Source organism: Triticum aestivum, chromosome 7A (genome assembly GCF_018294505.1).
Source record: "Triticum aestivum cultivar Chinese Spring chromosome 7A, IWGSC CS RefSeq v2.1, whole genome shotgun sequence".
Lineage (NCBI taxonomy): Eukaryota > Viridiplantae > Streptophyta > Magnoliopsida > Poales > Poaceae > Triticum > Triticum aestivum.
In genome coordinates, this window is record NC_057812.1 from 163,436,085 (window position 1) to 163,448,413 (window position 12,329).

At 44.4% G+C, this 12,329-nt stretch overlaps 2 long non-coding RNA genes across 5 annotated transcripts; one reads left to right on the top strand and one right to left on the bottom strand.

Annotated features, from left to right (window-relative positions):
* Window positions 1-231: 231 nt before the first annotated feature.
* LOC123149450 (uncharacterized) lies at window positions 232-6,942 on the bottom strand. Of its 4 annotated transcripts, XR_006474671.1 has the most exons (11): window positions 6,803-6,942; window positions 5,904-6,008; window positions 5,656-5,729; window positions 4,378-4,616; window positions 4,139-4,287; window positions 3,151-3,438; window positions 2,911-3,045; window positions 2,195-2,381; window positions 1,205-1,275; window positions 975-1,111; window positions 232-601 (listed from the first exon to the last, which is right to left on the bottom strand). It is a non-coding gene; the product is annotated as an uncharacterized lncRNA (long non-coding RNA). The 4 variants fall into 4 exon arrangements; XR_006474669.1 differs by having other exon boundaries at window positions 232-371; window positions 2,911-3,438; XR_006474668.1 differs by having other exon boundaries at window positions 2,911-3,438.
* A 2,723-nt stretch (window positions 6,943-9,665) lies between these two features.
* LOC123154713 (uncharacterized) lies at window positions 9,666-11,563 on the top strand. Its single transcript, XR_006477002.1, has 3 exons — window positions 9,666-10,410; window positions 10,494-11,076; window positions 11,165-11,563. It is a non-coding gene; the product is annotated as an uncharacterized lncRNA (long non-coding RNA).
* The last annotated feature ends 766 nt before the right edge of the window (window positions 11,564-12,329 follow it).

Genomic DNA, 12,329 nt, shown 5'->3' on the forward strand with positions numbered 1-12,329 from the left:
TAGTGCTTGTCCATTAACCATTGATTGAGTCTTGTATCTGCCGTCGGCAGGAAGAAAAGAACCTACGACCTAGGTGGACGAACAACCTAGCCACACACTGCAGACAGGATCAGAGGCCTATAGAGGAACAAAAAGAATCAAGCAACTGTGTATAAAACAATAATCAGATGGTACACTTTTCTAGCTATGTATAAAATACTTGATGTGTAAAATTTTGCTAACGAACCAAAGAAAATCTGATTCATCTCTTTATTTATTACTGTAAAACAAAGCAACACAATAGTAGGACGATACAAATTCACACACATGCATGATGGAATGCGTCGTTTGTCTCTGCTCTGCCTTCCTCCTCTCAAACCATCCACCGTGACCTGAACTTGAGAGTATAGTCAGCGGTGAAAAAGGTCTAAACTTGAAACAACAAATGTCAGCAAGACCCCAAGGCTTGAAGTTTTGCATGTAATAAAAAACCAATTCCCAACTATTTTTGCCCAATCATCCCAAACAATCACCATGTATTTTAAAGAGAAATTCAGTCCAAGCAGCTTCATCAATCCTTCAGGTGCATAATCAATCACTGTAGTGTTCTAGCCTTAAGAAACTGAAAAAGAAACAATCAAAAACAAAAGTAAAAGTAAAATCATGTGTAGCAGCAGGAAAAGCAAAACTAATCACATTCTGTCATTCTGACCTATCATCTTTTAAATCAAACTACACAAGAATAAAATTATCTAACAGAACATGAACACCATGTGTCCTATTCAGAGCGGTACCAAAAAGGAGAGACATCTTCACTGCATATATATGCTAGATAATCAAAAATCTGAAAGCATCTTAGAGGAAGCCCTCACTAAGAACCTTGGCAGACGTTCATGAAGCTGCGCCTACATTAGCTACATGACCGACAATTACTCAAATTTGTCGTAGTACACAAATAACACAGTTGAACAACAGATAAATAGGAAGAGACATACACGAATTGCAGTCAGATTTACATGCCTGCTGCTCCTCGACACTGCAACCCTTCCTCAAGGGCCGTCATGATTTGGTCTGCTTGTTTTGTTTACTCCGGCTATTCATTGTTGGTGCTGGATTTTTATTGTCTGCATTGCTGCATAAGATGAATATTTGCAACCGTAAATATTTCAAGGGAAAAATTGATTTGTGAGATTATTTTCTATAGGATGTGAGAAGCAATACTTACTCTTGCTTTTGTCTTTTGGGAGGAGTACAGTCCTATTCCTTTTTTTGCGGGAAACGTTCCTATTCCTGGAGCTGCATTCAAAAATATTGTACATACGTACTGCTACTGCATGAGTGGATATAGAAGAATAGATAAAAAATCAACAAAAACAATACAGAGAACTAACAAAAATTGCAGGAAAACTAATTATGCCTGCCTTCTTTTAGATAATATAAGATAGTTTAGGGGCTAAACCAACTAATCAATAAAAAGGAGAGCATGTATATAGTTCATCTAGTTATTATGAAACATGTGCTTTATAAGCATATGAGTGTTGTGATATCTGTCAGATTTTTCAGATTAGAAGGCAGTGTTGCATAGCAATGAAGCAAAATTTTGCAACAAAACATTGTTGAATACGTGTTGCTTTATAAGGGGTATCTTTGTAGTGCCGCTTAAAAACTGCAACATGTATTAAAAACCGCAACAAGGTTCTTTTAAATGCTTAACCAGTTCTACTTTCAGTTCAGCATACAAAAGGAACGAATAGGAAGTGGAGTAAACTAAAACAAATTTTGATAAAAAATGATGCTAGTGGTTGCTTTGGTAGTTCAACTGCTTCACAGAACTGATTAAATCTGAGAAAGTTATTGGTTGCAACGGAAATGTGACATTATCCTACACACCTATATTAAACATCAAGTTAGCATGGCATATATTTACACAGAAACAACACAACATCCTAATTGATAATTTCTTTCTTCCTTATAGTTCTAATTTTGAACATGGCACAATGGTTTATTCCCCATTTTAATTTTATACTCGAATTCAAATTCAATCTGTGACACGCATGTTTATACGCCCAATCTAAAATCTGAGAAGAGCGGAAAAAGTGAGGAAGTTCCCTCAGTTATCCCAAGTTTCTAGCTAAATGGAAGGTACATGAAAAAAATGCATTGCTGGAGTCAGAAGCATGAAATTTAGCACAATCCCAGAATACAAAGTTCATACCATGGTCGTCTTGTTTAGTACTCGCCATTGTAACCCCAGAATGCAAAAATGCATTACTATCTTGCAAGGGCTTGATCGACCATAGTGTTGCCTGCTCATAAACAGCCAAACAGGCTCAACCCCAGAAAAACCTCTGCTCTGACAAATGGTAAAAATCATTTCATAGGTGACTCAAGTTTTACCCCGCCTGCAAGAACTGAACCTCCTCAGCAACATCACAAATGTAGGACAAGGCATGTAAGTGACATTATTTTGAGGATGAAAAAAATGTATATATATATATATATATATACATCAGTTGAGAACTGATTATATGCCTTTAGATTCAATAACTCAATAATCCTATAAAGATATTAAGCCTAGGAGCCCTTTGTAGCAGAAGAAAGCTTCACATACATGATAGCCTATTTGTAAATCAATATAGCAAATGCAACGAGTAGTACACGTGTGAGGTCAGTGTTGCTTGCTGGCAAGAAAATGGAAGCGGAAACATGTGAATAAACATTAACTGTATACATGTGGCATTACTAATATTTTTTGCCTTGGGCAAACCTGTGATATGGAATTTAATCGTTGGAACCATATATGAACTGAACAATGTGCATTGTCTAAAGCTAGCACAACATCTCTTCCTATGATATGGTTCATATGTATTCAACCAATTCAAGCACTCGAGAAATTAACTAAGCACTGGACCCTGATCATAGAGATCTTACTTGCGTATGTCATCGATGAGACCAATAACTCCCTCAAACTGAGATCATCATCCAAATGCATCCAGGCATGCTTAATGACCTATACTTGGAGATGCAGTTGCTTCTGATACTCAATGGCCCATCAAGAATTGATGCCTAACCCCGCAGACCAACGCAAACATGAACCCATTAATTTCATCACAAACATAAACGCAGCAGCACCAAATTCAGGGACAAAGAAAGAAGGAAAAATGGAGTGACCTTGTTGGAATTGGGTAGCAGGCTCTGCAACACCTTCAGTCTTCCAGCCGATCGACCCAGGCAACGATCAACCCCGACAAGCAATTAATAATTAGCACCTCAAGCAGGCAATAAGAGAATGGCAAGATGGGTCATCAACTTCTCGGAATGGTTGTGCACCTCAGCGGTGCTGACCCGCTTACTGTCGCAACCCCCATATAAATAACTACATTCAGATTTCCACAATGAAGTCTATGCAATTCTTGTTGGGTAGGCGGCGCTAGACTCGAGTTACATGTTCTGATGGCCCTGTAAATAATTAAGCATGGTAGTGAGAATGCAATATATAGAAAACAACACAAAATTAATCTAAAAATACTACAGGGCAACGACATTTTCTCTTCAGTTAGTCAGAGGTTTATGTACCGTGGGAAAAATGTAGCAAGGAAACGAAGCAGATCGTACAATCTTGCATATAAGGGGAGGGAGAGGTAGCAGGAGCAGAGGGAAACAAGGTCTGTAAGAAGCTCACATTGGCGTATTAGTATTAGCTGCACTCGCCACTGCCCGACACACGATGAGAAACATAGAAAACACAACAACCCCGACGAATCAGGCACTGAACTAATGGAAGACCAAATGGGCTAAAACTGCTTGCTGGGTTTAGCAGGAAAAACATGTGTCAAGCATAGCTAACAAGCATGATGTAGTAGCAAAAATAAGCACTATTATTATAATAGTATAGCATGACCAAAAGAAGCATTTCCATGCCTAAAAGAAAAGGCATCAAATAGGTAAAATTAATGGTTCAACAGTGCGGGAAAAAGATAAAACATCTCTCTATAACAATTGGTCACATCAGGCGAGACTATGGAGCATTAATGCATTATGAGTACAGGAACACATCCTACTCATTACATTTGATTTTATTTTCCAGTTGAAGTATGCCCTTTTGTTGAGCCCTACAGAATTCACAAATTAATCTACAACTATGCGAAGAGGTGGCTACCTGGTGGCGTCGACTGGCCGTGATGGTGGTTCTGGTGGGTCCCCGATCTGGCTCGGACGGACGGCTGCTCCACGGGTGGTGAACGGTCAACACGGAGAGCACAACATACCACATACACCACCCGATCAATCTAGAGCCTGAAAGAGCATCTGAGAACGCGAAAGAAAAATTGCAAGTGAGGAGAGGAGACCATCAAATTGCAAGTGAGGAAAGGAGGAACAAAGTTGGTAGATGCTCACCAATGCCGGCGCTCCTCCACAAATTTGCAGCTTTCCTCGAGCTCTCGTCTGTGGGTAAGTCGCTCAACTGCATCGTCATTGCCCGCATCAGTCGAGCCGGCAAAAGCTGAAAATGAGGAACTAAGCACCTCCCACATTGTCACCGGCAACGTCCTCCTTGCTCTTCTTGTTCCTCTTCTTCCTCTTTCATTTCTTCTCACCCTTCTCACCCTCCTCTTTGATCTCAGGTACCAAAGTGCCTGCACAATCACTACCATCAATAAAACTGTACTACAACCACCCATAAACAAGCGAGTATGAATTAGAACTAAAAAGAGGAAGGTATATTTACCCTATTAAACCCCAACCACTTCACGTAAGTACCAAAATCTGTTAGCCTAATTAACCTAATAGCCTAACATTAAGCCCTCAACTTGGCAAATAGTTGAACATTTACCGCAACCATGTAGATCTAATAGCAGCAGTCCTAACCAATGCCAATAAATAAACTACCACTATTTTCTCCCGTAAATAAACCACAAACAATTAACATAAGCATGAAATCCGTCACCCTAATTAACCAAATAGCCTAACACCTGATGTTTACCACGGCGATAAAAAGTACGATGCCAACAGCCAGCGAGGCGAATCGAGCGTGCAGGATCATTTTGAAGCCGCGAGGGCGCTGGATGGGCGGGTACTCTAGCGGCTTTTATATGTTAGATCTATTATCATCTGATGCATGCAAAATATTCTTTGATTACACAAGCAATACCTGTATTTTTCCTCAACAATTGTTTGAGATATCCATTGACCATAAACTCAGCAACAGTTGCTAAGCTTCCATCAGGATCACCACAAACAACGCCATAAAATGGAACTACATTTGGATGGTGAAATGAGTCGAGGATCTGAGCGTCTTCCCAGAAATCCGCTATTTGCAAATAGATCACAACTAAAATCCAAACTCTTTTCACTGCTTCTTAAATAAAAAACTAAAAATGAAGCTCATCTCATTTGCTCCTCTCACAAAGAGTACTCAGTTTCACAAATAACCGAATAAGGAAGCAACCAGCAGCAGGTAGTAGCACATGGCAGCAGCACAAGCAACAGCAGCAGCCAGTAGCACATCACGGCAGCACAAGCAGCAGCAGAACCAGAACAAAAGAGCACTGAAGACTGAGCACATATATAACAAGCAGCACACACATCTAGGCATCTAGCAGCATAAGTAGTAGTCGTAGCCCACAAAGCGACAACACAAGCACACGACATTAAGCGAACAAGGGAAAAACTCACCCTCTTCTTTTCAAAGAAGTCGCAATCCAAATAAGCGAACAACCATGGGGTCTCCTTATTAGTTATTTTACAGCCTGCAGAATCAAATTGAAACGACGAGCGTTGCATTAAAGGAAAAAATCAACAACGGTTCATGGGTTAATGAGTCACCTCCATGGTAGGCTATTTAAAAGCAAAATCAATCATTTACTGTTATCAACGAAGGGAGAACAACTACAGATCTGGATCGTTATAGATTTGAGAAATACCTGCTCAGGTAGATTGTTAGTAGCAGATGTTGGAGCTGGGGAAAGTTGGTCATATAGTTCTTCATTATCCATTGACCCGAGCAGCACCCTTGGAAATCATAGAAACTGCGAAACAAAAAAGAAAGAAACCGGTTAGAGCTAAAAAAATAGCCTATCCCAACTTCACTGGATATGTAGATTCCAAAGGGAAAATACAGCTGGATAGCAAGATCCTCATGAGAGATTTGTAAACTAAAACACTAAAACAAAATAATAGTCTATTAAAAAACAACTGCAGACAACTCAACATCAAGATGATCAAGACAAACAAACTACTAACCAGACCATGTATGATTGCGCAGCTAATTAGACATCTATATAAAACAGATCAATGCAGACAATTTCTATTTCATACATCTCAAGTTCTACTTATTATGCTATTTCTTTGAAGCTGTAAGTATGTTTTGTTTTAGCTCTTTACTTATGTATTCTCACTATATCACTCTCTTCTCTGCATCATTTCATGTTCTTGTACTTCTGCTTGTCTGTACAAGGCTACAACGTATGGTTTATCATGTCTAGAACTGATTGTGTCTTGCTTTCTCTCTATCTACTCTCAGCTAGAAAGTGTAGGATTCATACTCTTTTAACTCTGCAAATCTTCTCTCTATTCTAATTTCTTAGTTACTCTCTCATTCTTTTTACTCTTAAAACTATGAATTGTTGTTCTATTCTATTCTTCGCTGCTGCTCTCTCTTCTAAACAAGTTTAATCTCTCTTATTACTTCGTATTTCAATAGTCAAATAAGGAGCGTGTCCTGAGATCCTCTCTTCCTCCTGCAGGTCTACTTCCTCATCCTAACACAGAGCAAATCATGGCACAAGCAATCATGGCAGGAGGGGGTTAAACGGGATCTGACCTAGATCGGGGAGAGAGAAAGAGGAACTCATCGCGGTGGCCGGCCTCCCTCGCACCATTCGCCGCTGGGCCGTCGTTGCCGGGGAGTACCCCAAGTGCCAGTCCACCCCTGGTGGGGATCTGCTGCATCTTCGAGCTCCGCGATGCCCATGAGCGCCGCCGCCATTGCCGGGAAGCTCATCTCCGCACCCGGGGCGGACGAGATGCGAGGGGAGGGGCAGAGGAGGAGGGGACGGGGTGGGAGGAGGAGGGGGCGGCGATGGGAGGAGAAGGAGGGGGCGACGAGGAGGGGGAGGCGAGTGGGACGGGAGGCGGCAACGAGGGTTTCTCAGCGTGGTCGGCTGTGATTTATACCCCTGCATGTAAAAAGACTAAAATGCCCCTGGCGGGGCACGGAATTTACAGGCGGTGGCACGAGTACTGTTCATGGCGATTTAAAGGCGACGTGGCCACCTTCGCTGTGACTACCTACCCCTTCATCCTTTATAAGTTAGATTATTCACCTCCAAGGTTATAATTCATTCACCTTACCAATGTTTTGTTAGTATCTGTTCGAAAAACGAGTGATAAGCATTTCTTTGCCTCTAATTTATGAGCTCATATATTAGTTGATCTTTGACCGAATATCTATGAAATATCCAGATGGATTTCCCTGAATTATGAATCATTGCTCCTATGATATAAGCACGAGCACCTGACGGGCGCTAACTCATGCACACAATAAAACCAACCAAACGAACAAGAACAAGAAACCACAACCATAGATGTTCACATCAGGAGACATACCTTAACGCGATTGTAACGTCATGCCTCAACAAAAGAAGATGACCAAAAAGAACCTATCCAGCAATGATGAACAACTGTGTGATCACTTCACACCCACCTGCAAGAACGGGTCACATTATGTCAGAAGGAAGAGGAACAACAAGAAGGTCGCTCAGTAGAAAGAATTTCATTGCAGCGACAATTACCTCCATTGGCACCATGAAACCGAGAGCAGACAATCACCTCCATTGGCGGTGAAAGCTCGGCGGTGCCAGGTAGGTAAGCGCCCCTTTCACTTTCTTGTCTGTACTACATGATGTTAGTTCGTCAGATTCAGAGTACAACAATATGAAGCATTGGTACGTGCAAGTTCATAGTACATTAGTACTGTTGTGGTTTAATAAGAAGGAATGAGGTAAAACTGAAAAATACTTAGTATCTTGTATGAACTGCACGAAACACAGGATTCACTACTGATGCAAATAAAAGAAGCTCCAGCACTATAAATGCAACTAAGCTCAATACAAATAAAAAGGAGTATATATATTTGTACACGGCAGGACAAAGATTTGCACCCAGAAAAACTGATACACACTGCTAACTACCACAGAAGCTGCAATTTTATTTTCAACTTTAGATGGTTAAAGTTTCCAAAGTCTACAGGATACTATTTATATAAGATACAACATCCTGCTTAGGTGCATTAATCACCGAATAATGGAGAGAGAGAGAGAGAGAGGATGGGTTGGATTGAACTCACCAGCGAGCTGAACTCGGCCGATCACCGTCGGCGATGTAGCCACACGACAAGGAGTTGTTGATTGATCTGTACGTGCCCACCTTGCTTCACTTCCCATTGCACGGCTGGAGCTTGCCGCCGCTAGAACCAAGCCGGTCGGACCCGAGGGGAGGGCGACTCGATGGGTCGATGAGGGATGCAGAGCACGCCGTCGACGGTGGTGGTGATTGAGGGTACCGTCCCCATCCACATGGTGGCGAAGAGGAGATGAAAGGAGAGGGCGGCAGTGGAGCTCGAAGCGTGGGGTAATGAAGGACCACGAGGGAGGCCGGCGTCATGAAGACATGGGCGGCCAATCTGGCTAGAGCTAATGTCTCTTCTTCCCAATCCCTGCCCTGCACGGCCTCACCCAGATGGCCGGCTTTGTGGGCCTGGGCACAGCACTCAGGCGCGGGGTCCTTCACAACTGGCCGTAGAGCTCGAGGTCGCGTGGTGTATGGGAGAGGTCAGAGGCGAAAGAAAAGAGAAGAGGTCGCGTGCGTGGAGGAGAAACAGAGTAGGAAAGTTTTACCAGCGCAGGTACTATCTCGGGACGGTAGATACCCTTTCTCTTGCTTCTTCCTTTTCTTTTTAATCTTGCCACAGTAAGAATCGCCAGGTGGAGAGAGAGAGGATGGGTTGGATTGAACTCACCAGCGAGCTGAACTCGGCCGACCACCGCCGGCGATGTAGCCACACGACATGGAGTTGCTGATTGATCTGTACGTGCCCACCTTGCTTCACTTCCCATTGCACGGCTGGAGCTTGCGCCGCCGCTAGAACCAAGCCGGTCGGACCCGAGGGGAGGGTGACTCGATGGGTCGATGAGGGATGCAGAGCACGCCGTCGACGGTGGTGGTGATTGAGGGTTCCGTCCCCATCCACGTGGTGGCGAAGAGGAGATGAAAGGAGAGGGCGGCAGTGGAGCTCGAAGCGTGGGGTAATGAAGGACCACGAGGGAGGTCGGCGTCATGAATACATGGGCGGCCGATCTGGCTAGAGCTAATGTCTCTCCTTCCCAATCCCTGCCCTGCACGGCCTCACCCAGATGGACGGCTTTGTGGGCCTGGGCGCAGCACTCTGGCGCGAGGTCCTTCACAGCTGGCCATAAAGCTCGAGGTCGCGTGGTGTATGGGAGAGGTCAGAGGTGAAAGAAAGAGAAGAGGTCACGTGCGTGGAGGAGAAACAAAGTAGAAAAGTTTTACCAGGGCAGGTACTATCTCGGTAGATACCCTTTCTCTTGCTTCTTTTTTTTCTTTTTAATCTTGCCACAATAAGAATCGCCAGGTGGATAGACTCAAATAGCTCCCTTGATGCACATCTTATTGTTTTGGATTTCCCTCTCCCTCCACCGCCCCCACCCACTCTCCTCGCTGCAGGATAGAAGAGAGAAGCGACCAAGCGCCGGCGACGAGGCGGGCATGCGTCAGCGACGAGGCGGGCTCCTCTGTCCTGCCGGAATCATGGCGCGACGGAGATGAGGTGGCTGGCAGCGGGGAGGAGCTCCTCCGCGACCCAGCATCGGGACGTGGCGCGCCGGCGACGAGCCGGGCTGATCTGTCTTGGCCAGAATCGCGGCGCGACGGAGATGAGGCAGGCGGCGACGGGGGGAAGTTTCACCGGTGGTGCAGGGGCCGGATCTGGCCGAAGGCGGGGAAGAGGCAGATGCTCGCCGGACGAGCTCGGTGTCAGCACCAGCACGCTCGTCGGGGAGTGCGGCGAGCAGCAGCCGGCTCGATGGAGAAGGGCGGTGTGCAGAGGAGAGGCGGAGGCTCACCACCAGCACGCTCGCCGGAGAGTTCGGCGAGCAGCAACCCACCACCAGCAGGCTCGCTCGGTGGCGCTGCGGATCCTGGGTTGGCGCGGCGAGGCCTCCTCCCCCTCGTCCCAGCCGTAGGAGGACACACAGTTCAAGTCTTCATGGCAAGTTTTTGCTGCACTGCACTGTGAGGCTGTTTGCTGCATCTGCTATTTTTTTTCAAGTCTAATCTCATTGCTGTTATAAAGGAAGATGCCTACTACGACCGTGTTCGTAGTCTCGTTGATCAGCTCCGGCCATGGCTCCGGTGAGATAACGTGCTCTGCTAATTCTGCATTTTTTAACTAAGAAGCATATACTGTGTGTGACTCAGATTTTGTGCGGTTGTAGATTCTCAGTGAGGAAGCCAGCAGGAAGTATATCACTCTGCATTTGTGAATGCACTGAGCCGTTGTGCCATTTCCTGCCCGCCGAGCCTTCAGATTCGGCGCTTCGACGGAAGAACGGGGGGACTCGCCCATCTACTTCGCCAACTCCGGTAACATGGGCGAGAGGATCACCACGAACGGACCAGTGCCAAGGGCAAGACCGGCGTGTATATTTGGCCATGGGCTGGGCCGGGCCGGGCTTGGGCCGGGCCTAAAAAAGACCATGGCAGAAAACTGAGGCCTAGGCCCTCCCAGGCCCTACCATCGGGCCTACTTTTCAAGCCCAAGCCCGACCCATCTCGTAAAAAGCCCTGAAAAGCCTTTAGGGCCGTGGGCCGGGCCTCTTCCTTAAAATGCCAATATGCCAAGCCCAAGCCCGTCCAGGCCCTACTGATGGGCTCAAAACTCAGACCCAAGCCCGGCCCATGGATAAGCCCATCGGGCCTAGGCCCTGGATTTTAGGGTCGGGCCTGGGTGGGCCGACAGGGCCGGGCCTGAGATGGCCAGGACTACCGGCGTGTAGTACATCGTCGTTGACATGGGTGGTAAGTTACAACAACTTGGTGTGAATTTTTTCCCACACGTGAGTATCTCAAGCACAACATGTCTGAAACTTTTTCTATCTGGACGCAGCAGCCATCAGCAGCATCGTCAGGAGGGGCATGCTGGACGAGCTCAAGAAGACCCTGGATAGGAGGGGAATTCAGGTAAGAACAGAGGAACACAAACTGCCATGTTTCTGAAGAAAATAGAGCATGCTTTTTGTGATATGAACCATGGCTGATTCACCATTTTGTAAACCTAAACTTTTCCAGCAAACGTGGGAGAAATTTATATTCAGTTAACACATGGAATTTATATTCAGATGATATGGCTACTTCATATTAGGGAGAAATTTTAGAGTGGAGAGCATATTAAGTTACCATCAGTTCTTTTGACATACCAAATTGATGCTGGAACCATATGCACTGGTAATGTTAATTGCCATGGCAAAAATACTTTTTAATAAAGTTGCCATCAGTTTTTTATTCAGTAAATGATGGGCGTGGCAACTATGCATTATTCTGTAGGAAGTTCATCGAATTCATTCATAACTTGGCAAATTTATATATAGTTTGTATGGCAAATTCACTTACACATTATGTTTCCACAACATGGCAAATTTGTATATTTCAATCTTCGTAATATCCACATGGCGATGGGCAGGTGTATGGGCTGCACCGATTCAGACGACCGTGCGAGGGAGGCAAATTTAGTTTATTGACCATGACAAGTTTTATTAATTGACCATGGCAAGTTTTATTAATTGACCATGGAAATTTTTTAATTTCTTTTTCGACCATGGCAAATTTGGTTTACTGACCATGGCAAGTTTTATTAATCGGCCATGGCAAATTTTAAGTCCAACCATGGAAAGTTTAGTAATTGACCATGGCAAGTTTTATTAATTGACCATGGCAAATTTTAAGTCCTTTTTCGACCATGGCAAATGTAGTAATTGACCATGGCAAATTATTTTTTCGTAGATCATGGCAAATTTAGTAATTGTTAAGAACATCCACATCTTCTGTTATGCCCTTTTTGGCAAATTTTACTCCATTTTTGCCATGGCAAAAATACTTCTATTCACATGGCAAACTTTAGTGTAAGTTGCCATGGAAATTTTTATTTTAGTTGCCATGGCAACCTTATTCTAAAGAGCATGGCAAGTTTTTTGTTTTAAATATGATGGCAAATTTACATTTTCTAGAACATGGCAATTTTAACTATGTAGCACGGTAAATATATTTGTATAGCC